The 13143-nt window shown below is 47.1% G+C and overlaps 1 protein-coding gene across 2 annotated transcripts in view; it reads right to left on the bottom strand.

Annotated features, from left to right (window-relative positions):
* agap3 (ArfGAP with GTPase domain, ankyrin repeat and PH domain 3) overlaps nucleotides 1-13143 on the bottom strand; it is a 715466-nt gene that overhangs the window by 84407 nt on the left and 617916 nt on the right. The window lies entirely within an intron of this gene.

The following is a 13143-nucleotide window of genomic DNA, read 5'->3' as shown; positions in this document are numbered from 1 at the left end:
GAGTTTGTACGTTCTCCCCGTGTCTGCGTGGGTTTCCTCTGAGCGCTCCGGTTTTCTCCCACAGTCTGAAAGATGTACTGGTTAGGTACATTGGCCATGCTCAGTATATCCAAACAGGCGCCAGAGAGTGGCAACTTGGGGATTTTCACAATAACTTCATTGCAGTATTAATGCAAGCCTATTTGTGACACTAATGAGTAAACTTAAAAAAAAACTTTTATAACAACAAGTTCTGGCACCAACCAGAGAGCAGACCATACCAGGCCCGACATTAGGGATACAGAAACATAAGAAAGAACATAGAACATAGAACACTACAGCACAAACCGGCCCTTCGGCCCACGAGTTGCGCCGATCACATCAACACCTATCCATAACCCCCAATCCCATAAAACCCCATATACTCATCCAGAAGTCTTTTAAAAGACCCCAGCGAGTTCGCCTCCACCACCACTGACGGCAGCCGATTCCATTCATTCACCACCCTCTGAGTGAAAAACTTACCCCTAACATCACTTCTGTACTTTCCTCCCCACACCTTAAATCTGTGTCCTCTCGTAGCGACCATTTCAACCCGGGGAAATAGCCTCTGAGAATCCACCCTATCTATTCCTCTCAACATTTTATAAACCTCTATCAGGTCGCCTCTCAACCTACGTCTCTCCAGGGAAAAGAGACCCAGTTCCCTCAACCTAACTTCATAAGGCATGCCTCCCAGTCCAGGCAACATCCTTGTAAATCTCCTCTGTACTCTTTCAATAGCTTCTACGTCTTTCCTATAGTGAGGCGACCAGAACTGCGCACAGTACTCCAAATGAGGCCTGACAAGGGTCTTATAAAGTTGCAGCATTACCTCCCGACTCCTAAACTCAATCCCTCGATTAATGAAGGCCAGTACACCATACGCCTTCTTGACCACCTCTTCCACCTGCGAGGCCGATTTAAGAGTCCTGTGGACCCGGACCCCAAGATCCTTCTGCTCCTCAACACTACCAAGACTCCTGCCCTTGATAGTGTACTCGTTCATCCCGTTGGTTCTGCCAAAATGGACGACTACGCATTTATCCGCGTTGAAGTCCATCTGCCACTTCTCCGCCCAGTCCTGCATCCTATTTATGTCCTGCTGCAACTTTTGACATCCTTCCAGACCATCCACAACACCACCGACCTTCGTGTCATCGGCGAACTTACTTACCCATCCTTCCACTTCCTCATCCAGGTCATCTATGAAAATGACAAACAGCAAGGGTCCTAGAACAGATCCCTGGGACACTCCCTGGGGCACTTGAAAGGATTAGCCTTTCAAGCCTACTCTGTCATTTAATACAATCATGGCTGATCAGATACTTTAATGCCTTTTACACCCACTATCCCACAATGCAACAAGATGGGATTAATTAATGACCTCATAAGGGAGACATCCTAGGTTGCCACAATCATAAAATGATTGAATGTTACATTCAGTTTGAGGAGGAGAAGAATGGGTCTAAAACTAGTGTTTTACATTTAAATAAGGGCAATTATATGAAAGCAGAGCTAGCTAAAGTGAGCAGGCAAATTAGGTTAAGGGATAGGTCAACAGAGTTACAGTGGCAAACATCTAAGGGGACATTTCAGAACACACAGAAAATGTACATTCCAGTGAGAAATAAAGATTCCAAGAGGCGAATTCACCATCCATGGTTAACTAAAAAAGTTAAAGATAGTGTCAAACTTTAAGAAAAAACGTATAATTGTGCAAAGCTGGGTACCAGATCAGAAAATTGGATAGAATATTGAACAGGTATTTTGCATCGATCTTCACTGTTGAAGATACAAGAAAAGTCCAGGAGCAGCTATAGACCAGGAAATGGGAGGAATTCAGGAAAATTATAATCACCAGGGCAGCGGTGTTGAGCAAACTGCTGGATCTGCTGAGAAGTCCCTGAGTCCGGAAAAACTTCATCCTGAGGTCTTAAGAGAAGTGACTAGTGAGATAATTGATGTTTTCCAAAATTCCCTTGACTTGGGGAATGTACTATTAGACTGCAAGATACAAAATGTAACTCCTTTATTAAAAATGGAGGGAGAAAGAAAGAAAACTGGAGGCCAGTTAGCTTAATACCTGTCAAAGGAAAAATGTTATAATCTATTGTAAAATATGTTATGGCAAGGAACTTGGAAAAATTCAGGGTAATCAGGCAGAGTCAACATGGTTTTGTGTAAGGGAAGTCATGTTTAACGAATTTATTGAAGTCCTTTGAAGGAGTAACGTACAGTGGATAAAGGGGAACCAGTGGATGTACTATATTTAGATTTCCATAAGACCATAAGACTCAGGAGCAGAATTAGGTCAGTCAGCCCATCGAGTCTGCTCCAGCATTTAATCAAGGCTAATATTTTTCTCATCCCCATTCTCCTGCCTTTTCCCCATAACCCCGATCCCCTTATTAATCAAGAACCTATCTATTTCTGTCTTAAAGACCTTCAGTGACCCGGCCTCCACAGCCTTCTACGACAAACAGTTCCACAGATTCACCAGCCTCTGGCTGAAGAAATTCCTCCCCATCTGTTTTAAAGGATTGTCTCTTCAGCCTGAGGTTGTGCCCTCTGGTTCTAGTTTTCCCTACTGGTGCAAACATCCTCTCCACGTCCACTCTATCCAGGGTCTCGCAGTATCTTTCAAGTTTCAATAAGATCTCCCTCGATCGTTCTAAACTCCAACAAGTACAGACTCAGAGTTCTCAACTGTTCCTCATACGACAAGCTCTTCATTCCAGGGATCATTCTTGTGAACCTCCACTGGACCCTTTCCAAGGTCAATACATCCTTCCTTAGATAGAGGGTCCAGAACTGCTCAAATACTCCAGCTGGGGTCTGACCAGAGCCTTACACAAGGAGTACATCCTGCTCTTGTCTTCTAGTCCTCTCGACATGAATGCTAGAAGATATATAAGGTGCCACATCAAAGGTCAAAGCGGAAATTATAAGGTTAAAGGTTCAAGGGATAACATTTTGGCATTAATAAAAGATTGGCTAGCTAACAGGAAACAGAAGACAAGCATAAATAGATCTTTTTGGGGTTAGCAAGAAGTAACGAATGATGTGTCACAATGATCAGTGCTGAGGCCCCAAATTTTTACAATTTAAATAAGTGACTTGGATGAGGAGTCTGAGGGTGTGTGTAGTAATTTAGCCAAACCGCCAGTTTCTGTTCACTAACACTCTTTATGACGCACTAAAGGAAAAAGCCATTCCTGCGATTTAAGAACATAAGAAATAGGAGCAGGAGTAGGCCATCTAGCCCTTCGAGCCTGCCCCGCCATTCAATAAGATCATGGCTGATCTGAAGTGGATCAGTTCCACTTTCCTGCTTTCTCCCCATAACCCTTAATTCCTTTATCGATCAGAAATCTAACACTCAGATCTCCACCTCAGGGTCTACAGCAATGGTCCAGGTAAAGTTACAGGTTCCTTCCCATTGGACAAGCCTCCACTGGCTGCTTCCCATTGGGTGATCCTCCACTGGCTGCTTCCCATTGGGCGAGCCTCCACTGGCTGCTTCCCATTGGGCGAGCTTCCACTGGCTGCTTCCCATTGGGCGAGCTTCCACTGGCTGCTTCCCATTGGGCGAGCCTCCACTGACAGCTTCCCATTGGGTGAGCTTCCACTGGCTGCTTCCCATTGGACAAGCCTCCACTGACTGCTTCCCATTGGGTGAGCTTCCACTGGCTGCTTCCCATTGGACAAGCCTCCACTGGCTGCTTCCCATTCGGTGAGCTTCCACTGGCTGCTTCCCATTGGGCGAGCCTCCACTGGCAGCTTCCCATTGGGTGAGCTTCCACTGGCTGCTTCCCATTGGACAAGCCTCCACTGACTGCTTCCCATTGGGTGAGCTTCCACTGACTCCTTCCCGTTGGGCGAGCCTTTGCCGACTCCTTCCCATTGGGCGAGCCTCCTCTCGCTCAGTAAGGCAGCTGATACTCCACCAGGTCCACGGGGAGAGTTATTGCTGACCCCTCCGAGCCTCTGTGGCCAGCATAACAATATGGTTACTAAGTTTGCTGATGACACACAGATGGGTAGGATAGTTAGATGTGAAGAGGGATACAGAGATAAAAGCAAAGTATGGAAAATCTCAGCAGGTCTGACAGCCTCTATGGGGAGAGAATAGGGCCAACGTTTCGAGTCTGGATGACCCTCCATCAGAGCTTTTTTGTACAGAGCTCCTTCAGTATGTTGTTTAATTGTCTAGCACCACTCACAGCTTGATAGGCAAGGGGGTGAAAGTTTATCAGGGGTAAGCGAAATGTGGAGTTGAGGCCACAATTAGTCCAGCCATTATCTTATTGAATGTTGGAGCAGGCTTGAAGGGCCGAGTGGCCTACTCCTGCTTTTCAATGTCATGTTCAAATGTAATGTAATGTTTCAATGTAATGTAAACTTCGTATGTAATGTTCTGCTTTTCCTAAGCAGCAGATTCACCCAATGACATATTCTCATCTCTGTCATTTTACTGAAATTGAGGTCCATTGTGGCCAACTGACCCAATCCCAGCTGATCAAAACTGCAGCTATACCCACCTTTAATCCTGGCAGATAGTTTGATTCCCTCTTGTCATTGCCTGGCACTTGTACGGAGTGTATGGTGGCACAGTGGTTAGCATTGCGGCCTCACAGCGCCAAGGACCCAGGTTCAATTCCTGCTGTGGGAGACTGTATTTGTGGAGTTTGCACACATGCCACAGATGTGTATATTAGGTGGGTTGGCCAAACTAAATTGCCCCTTAGTGTATCAAGATGACTAAGTTAGAGGGAATAGCGGGGTAAATAAATGGGGTTACGGGGATAGGTGGGGGAGTGGGCCTGCATAAGATACTCTGTCAGAGGGCTGGTACAGACTTGATGAGCTGAATGGCCACACTGCAATGTCTTGTTTATATAATTTCTATGAATATTTTTTGCCACTTATTAGTGTCCGCAGGAATGTTGTCCAGGTTTGCTTTGTGTGCACACGGACAGTTTTATTTTCTGAGGAGGTGCCAATGGACACTTGAAGCCATAGCTACATAAGAGATAGGAGCAGGAGTAGGCCATCATACTCAGAGGAAGAGTGAAACATACTAAAACATGGATGAGGGCGGTCAGGGATTGATTCCAGCAGCTTCCTGATCACCATCACTTGCTTCCTCAGCCAGCTCAGCTCCTCGGGAAACCCTCAGAGATCCAAAATGCAGCAAAGAGTGAGTTGCCCTATGTGGACCTGGTCAAACTTAGCACATGACCAGGATGCCAAGTGAACAGACTGCAGCTGTGTTCCAATGTTGAAGCAACCTCTCCAACAATGTACGTATAAAAGATGCATCTTTACCGAGATTTGAAATGCAGAAAATTTACACCAAGCTTTTTGAGACAGACACTGGCAGTTGGTATTAATCATAAACACCGCCCCAGAACAGAATCTTCACTGGCCATCAATTTTGCTGAGGGTTTAAAGAGGAGGAAATAACTAAGACAAAGCCCATCACTCTCAGAGCTGCTGAGAAACGTATTAAGAGCTGTCAGTAAAATCTCCATGCATCCTGCATCATTCTTAAGCACATGAGAAGTTCATTATCTCTGCGTGCTCTGTCAGAGATGGTGAGCGGATTAGAGTGGAGAGGTCTGCTTCTGCCACTTATCCTTCAAGACACTGCCTGTGGAACACGCAACAGGCGCCCTTTGATTTATGACACTTCAAAACAGCTAAAATTCAATTTCAGAGTGCGTCCCCGGACCGTGATTACCTGCTAAATGAGATAAACTGATAGCAATTTGCTCTCACTCTTTACCAACTTCCAAAAAAAGAGCTGCAATGATTCTCCATGAGTGACTCTGATATTTACATACATGGTTTGTATTCTGTACTATGACAGGCTTGTTACCAAACTCATGTTCGCTTCCTCGTCTCCATATCACAATATAGCTCATGATGAGACAGAATCCATCCAAAAACACAAAGCACCTTCCCCACCTGCCCCCATGGCAGACATGGTGTCTAAACCAATTCTATACTCTCTGCTATTGCCAAAGTTCAGTGCAAGTGTAATTTCTCTCTCTGTGTCGCACTTTCTGTCCTTCTGCGAGGTTGACCTTATATTTTCATAGTTTTCTGCACAGTTGTGTTGTGCACTTTTCCACATCATTTAATAATACGTTATTTGCGACTCTCAAGACAACTCAAGTTGACCTCTTCAAACACTCCAATACTCCGAGTTGCTCAAGATTGCTCTCAAATACAAGTTAACTCAAAGGGCAAGCCACCCTCAGCCTATCACCATCAAGAGTACAGACACAGTCAACCAATCACCAATAGGACCATGGACACAGCCAGCCAATCACCACCAAGAACACTGAACCTTACACATCACCAGGAGTGCAGATCCTCAGGATTCAGGGGGGTTGAGTGGGGGACAGCGGGGGGCACATTTCCTTCTCAGGTCAAGTGCACTGAGCATGGCTGGTGAAACCTCATCATCTTTCATTTGTTTTTATGATGTGGGTGCCATTTACTAAACATCTATTGGCCATTCCTAATTGCCGTTGAGATGATGGCGATGGGTCCTCAACTCGAACGGCTGCAGTTTGAGTGATGAAAATCACAAAGTGCTGTTCGGAATGGGATTCCAGGAGTTTGACCTAATCATAGTAGAGGAACGGGGAGATAATTCCGTGTCAGAATGGTGTGCAATTTGGAGGGATTCTTGGAGGTGGTGTTCTTCCCAGAACTTCCTGCTCTTGTTCTTCTTCTTGGTGATGTTCATGCAAGAAGGAAGTATTGTTGGAAGTAATCTTGACAAATTGCAGCAATTTAACTTGTAGAGAGTTAATACTATAATCATAATGCACTGGCAATGGAGGAGTGGATGCTGAGTCCAGTGGCAGGGGTATTGATTAAGAAATCTGTTCTGCCCTGGACGTTGATACAAGATATAGAACATAGAACATAGAACATTACAGCGCAGAAAGGCCCTTTGGCCCACGATGTTGCGCCGACCAGTTAAAACAAAACAATGACCCACTAACCTAAACCAATCCCTTTTCGTCCATAAACCTATCCACGGATCTCTTAAACGCCCCCAAACTAGGCGCATTTACAACTGCAGCAGGCAGGGCATTCCAATCCCTCACCACCCTCTGGGTAAAGAACCTACCCCTGACATCCATCCTATAACTACCCCCCCTTAATTTAAAGCCATGCTCCCTTGTGCTAGCTTTCTCCATCCGAGGAAAAAGGCTATCACTGTCCACCCTATCTTTTTCCTCGGATGGAGAAAGCTAGCACGAGGGGGCATGGCTTTAAATTAAGGGGGGGTAGCTACAGGACGGATGTCAGGGGTAGGTTCTTTACCCAGCGGGTGGTGAGGGATTGGAATGCCCTGCCTGCTGCAGTTGTAAATGCGTCTAGTTTGGGGGCGTTTAAGAGATCTCTGGATAGGTTTATGGACGAAAAGGGATTGGTATAGGCTAGTGGGTCATTGTTTTTGTAACTGGTCGGCGCAACATCGTGGGCCGAAGGGCCTGTTCTGCGCTGTAATGTTCTATGTTCTATGTTCTAAACCTCTAATCATCTTATATGTTTCAATAAGATCCCCTCTTAGCCGCCTTCTTTCCAGCGAAAACAACCCCAAATCCCTCAGTCTCTCCTCATAGGACCTCCCCTCCATATCAGGCAACATCCTGGTAAACCTCCTCTGCACCCTCTCCAAAGCCTCCACGTCCTTCCTGTAATGTGGGGACCAGAACTGCACACAATACTCCAAGTGCGGACGCACCAGAGTTGTGTACAGTTGCAACATGACGCTGCGACTCCTAAATTCAATCCCCCTACCAATAAACGCCAAGACACCGTATGCCTTCTTAACAACCCTATCTACTTGATCCCCAACTTTCAGGGATCTATGTACACATACACCTAGATCCCTCTGTTCATCCACACTATTCAAAGTCCTCCCGTTAGCCCTATACTCAACACATCTGTTATTCCTACCAAAGTGAATTACCTCACACTTCTCCGCATTAAACTCCATCCACCACCTCTCGGCCCAGCTCTGCAACCTGTCCAAGTCTTCCTGCAAACTATGACACCCTTCCTCACAATCTACCACACCTCCGACTTTGGTGTCATCAGCAAATTTACTAATCCACCCAACTATACCCTCATCCAGATCATTTATAAAAATTACAAACAGCAGTGGCCCCAAAACAGATCCCTGAGGCACACCACTCGTAACTGAACTCCATGACAAATATTTACCATCAACCACCACCCTCTGTCTCCTATCTGCTAGCCAATTCCTGATCCAATTTCCTAGATTACCCTCAATCCCATACATCTGCATTTTCTGCAGAAGCCTACCATGGTGAACCTTATCAAACGCCTTACTAAAATCCATATATACGTCAACTGCCTTACCCCCATCCACCTCTTTGGTCACTTTCTCAAAAAACTCAATAAGGTTAGTAAGGCACGACCTACCCGCCACAAAACCATGCTGACTATCTCCAATCAATTCATTACTCTCCAAATAACTATAAATCCTATCCCTAATAATTTTTTCTAAAACCTTGCCCACAACAGAAGTAAGACTCACCGGTCTATAATTCCCAGGGAAGTCTCTGCTCCCCTTCTTAAACAATGGGACAACATTCGCTAACCTCCAATCTTCCGGTACTATACCAGAGGCCAACGACGACCTGAAGATCAGAGCCAGAGGCACTGCAATCGCTTCTCTTGCCTCCCAGAGAATCCTAGGGTAAATCCCATCCGGACCAGGGGACTTATCTATTTTCAAACCCTCAAGAATATCCAGCACATCCTCCTTATCAACTGTAATACTGTCTATTCTACTCCCCTGCAACCCAGTGTCCTCCTCAGCTATATTCATGTCCCCCTGCGTGAATACCGAAGAGAAATATTGGTTCAATGCCTCTCCAATCTCTTCCGGTTCCACACATAACTTCCCTCTGCTGTCTATAACTGGCCCTAATCTTGCCCTAACCAACCTTCTGTTCTTGACATACCTATAGAACGCCTTAGGATTCTCCTTAATCCTATCAGCCAAAGTCTTCTCATGTCCTCTTTTAGCCCTTCTTAACTCACTCTTCAACTCCCTCCTAGCCAATCTAAAGTTTTCTAGTGCACTACCCGAGCCCTCAAGTCTCATCCGGACATAAGCCTCCTTTTCCTTTTTAACCAACGAATCAACTTTTTTAGTGCACCACAGTTCCCTAGCCCTACCAATTCCTCCTTGCCTGACAGGGACATACCTATCACGGACTCGCAGTAGCTGCTCCTTGAAAAAACTCCACATTTCGGACGTTCCCAGTCCCTGTAATCTCCTAGTCCAACCTATGCTTCCTAATTCTCTCCTAATGGCCTCATAATTACCCTTCCCCCAGCTAAAACTACTGGCCCGAGGTTCATGCCTATCCCTTTCCATCACTAAGGTGAACATAACCGAATTGTGGTCACTATCACCAAAATGCACCAAATCACCATCACCATCACCATTATCACCAAAATGATATTGTTGTAGATGTTCCATCCAGACAGGTAGAGAGCGCTCCATTAGCTCCCGTTAAAGCTTTGAGGATGGAAATGAAGTTGTGAGGTGAGTCACATGCTGTTGAGAACCCAAGCTTTCGCCATGCTTCCATTCTCAGTGTTGATATGACCGCTCCAGAACATCTTTTGGTCAAGGTGAACAAAACCACTGGCGCCAAGATGTTGATGGAGAGGAAGTGGGTTATGGCGGGGAGGTGGATGATGGCAGAGGGGAGTGGGTTATGGTGGGAGGTGGGTGAGGGTGGGTGGTGGGTTACAGTGGGGGAGTGGGTTACGATGGGGGTAGTGGGTTATGGTAGTGGAGTGTTTACAAAGAACAAAGAAAATTACAGCACAGGAACAGGCCCTTCAGCCCTCCAAGCCTGTGCAGACCATGCTACCTGACTGAACTAAAACCCCCTACTCTTCTGGGGACCATATCGCTACCATTCCACTACCTCCCCCGCCAATGAGTTCCAGGCACCCACTACTCTCTGTGTAAAAAATCTGCCTTGTACATCTCCTTTAAACCTTGCCCCTCACACCTTAAACCTGTGCCCTCTCTAAAGCCTCCACATCCTTCTGGTAGAGTGGTGACCAGAATTGGACACTTATTCCAAGTGCAGCCTCACTAAGGTTCAATAAAGCTGCAACGTGACTTGCCAATTTTTAAACTCAGTGCCCCGGCCGATGAAGGCAAGCATGCCGTATGCCTTCTTGACTATCTTCTCCACCTGCATTGCCACTTTCAGTGACCTGTGTACCTGTACACCCAGATCCCTCTGCTTATCAATATTCTTAAAGATTCCGCCATTTACTGTATATTTCCAATTTATAATAGACTTTCCAAAATGCATTACCTCACATTTGTCCGGACTAAACTCCACCTGCCATCTCTCCACCCAAGTCTCCAACTGATCTATATCCTGCTGTATCCTCTGATGGTCCTCATCGCTATCCGCAAATCCACCAACATTTGTGTCGTCTACAAACTTACTAATCAAGCCAGCTACATTTTCCTCCAAATCATTTATATATATTACAAACAGCAAAGGTCCCAGCACTGATCCCTGGGGAACACCACTTGTGATGTGGAGATGCCGGTGTTGGACTGGGGTAAACACAGGAAGAAGTCTCACAACACCAGGTTAAAGTCCAACAAGGTTATTTGGCAGCAAAAGCCACTAGCTTTCAGAGCACTGCCCCTTTGTCAGGTGACTCACCTGATGAAGGAGCAGCAAGTGCTCCAAAAGCTAGTGGCTTTTGCTACCAAATAAACTTGCTGGACTTTAACCTGGTGTTAAGAACAAAGAACAATATAGCACAGGAAACAGGCCCTTCGGCCCCTCCAACCCTGCTCCGCTCATGCATCCAAGTAGACCATTCATTTGTATCCCTCCATTCTCAGTCTGTTCGTGTGGCTATCAAGATAAGTCTTAAACGATCCCAGCGTGTCCACCTCCACCATGCTGCTTGGCAGTGCATTCCAGGCCCCCACAACCCTCTATGTAAAATACATCCCTTTGACATCTGTGTTAAACCTTGCCCCCCCTCACCTTGAACCTGTGACCCCTCGTGTTCGTCACCTCCAACCTGGGAAAAGGCTTCCCACTGTTCACCCTATCTATGCCCTTCATAATTTTATACAACTCTATTAGGTCTCCCCTCATTCTCCGTCTTTCCAGGGAGAACAACCCCAGTTTGCCCAATCTCTCCTCATAGCTAAGACCCTCTATACCAGGCAACATCCTGGTAAACCTTTTCTGCACTCTCTCCAAAGCCTCCACGTCCTTCTGGTAGTGCGGCGACTAGAACTGGTCGCAGTATTCCAAATGTGGCATAACCAATGTTCTATGTAGCTGCAACATCACATGCGAACTTTTATACGCTATACCTCGTCCTATAAAGGCAAGCATGCCATACGCCTTCTTCACCACATCTCCACCTGTGATGCCACTTCTAAGGATCTGTGGACCTGCATACCCAGGTCCCAGGTTCTGAAACCTCTTACTGTGAACTCCACTTGTCACAGCCCTCCATTCAGAAACGCACCCTTCCACTGCTATCCTCTGTCTTCTTTGACCGAGCCAGTTTTGTACCCACCTTGCCAGCTCATCTCTGATCCCATGCGACTTCACCTTCTGCACCAGTCTGCCATGAGGGACCTTGTCAAAGGCCTTACTGAAGTCCATGTAGATAACATCCACTGCCCTACCCTTACCAATCATCTTCATCACTTCCTTGATAAACTCGATCAAGTTAGTGAAGACACGACCTCCCCTTTCACAAAACCATGTTGCCTCTCACTAATATCTCCACTTATTTCCAAGTGGGAATAAATCCTGTCTCGAAGAATCCTCTTCAATAATTTCCCTACCACTGATGTAAGGCTCACTGGCCTATAATTACCTGGATTATTCTTGGTACCCTTCTTAAACAAAGGAACAACATTGGCTATTCTGCGGTGGGGGGGGTGGGTTACGGTGGGGAGACAGTGCCTGTGCTGCCATAAAGGAAGCTCTGTTATTAAGTCCAGAGGAGAATCGGGTACAGATGCAGACAGTGCCACACAGCACTAATATTTCAGTGGAAAGTTGGATGCTGTGCCTATCAGATGGCAGCTGAACCAGGCATTAGCAAAGTACCAATCACAGTAAATCACAGCATGGTGAAGGTGAGAAGAAAGGTAACGGAACCAGGAAGGATCCCACTGCAGACTGAGGCAGTCAAAGAATGAAAACATCCAGAGATCAATGCTGAGATAATGTTCACCCAAGTACATTCCCTCAGCACTGACCCTCTGACAGTGCGGCACTCTCTCAGCACTGACCCTCTGACAGTGCGGCACTCCCTCAGAACTGACCCTCTGACAGTGCGGCACTCCCTCAGCACTGACCCTCTGACAGTGCGGCACTCTCTCAGCACTGACCCTCTGACAGTGCGGCACTCCCTCAGAACTGACCCTCTGACAGTGCGGCACTCCCTCAGCACTGACCCTCTGACAGTGCGGCACTCCCTCAGCACTGACCCTCTGACAGTGCGGCACTCCCTCAGCACTGACCCTCTGACAGTGCAGCGCTCCCTCAGCACTGACCCTCTAACAGTGCGGCACTCCCTCAGAACTGACCCTCTGACAGTGCGGCACTGCCTCAGCACTGACCCTCTGACAGTGCGGCACTCCCTCAGAACTGACCCTCTGACAGTGCGGCGCTCCCTCAGCACTGACCCTCTGACAGTGTGGCACTCTCTCAGCACTGACCCTCTGACAGTGCGGCACTCTCCTCAGCACTGACCCTCTGACAGTGCGGCACTCCCTCAGCACTGGCCCTATGACAGTGCGGCACTCCCTCAGCACTGGCCCTATGACAGTGCGGCACTCCCTCGGCACTGACCCTCTGACAGTGCGGCACTCCCTCAGCACTGGCCCTATGACAGTGCGGCACTCCCTCAGCACTGGCCCTATGACAGTGCGGCACTCCCTCAGCACTGACCCTCTGACAGTGTGGCACTCTCTCAGCACTGACCCTCTGACAGTGCGGCACTCCCTCAGCACTGACCCTCTGACAGTGCGGCACTCCC

Source organism: Carcharhinus amblyrhynchos, chromosome 8, assembly GCF_965287045.1.
Source record: "Carcharhinus amblyrhynchos chromosome 8, sCarAmb.v2.hapA, whole genome shotgun sequence".
NCBI classification, from domain to species: domain Eukaryota; kingdom Metazoa; phylum Chordata; class Chondrichthyes; order Carcharhiniformes; family Carcharhinidae; genus Carcharhinus; species Carcharhinus amblyrhynchos.
Note: the sequence above shows the minus strand (reverse complement) of the source record. Positions and strands in the feature narration are given on the sequence as shown.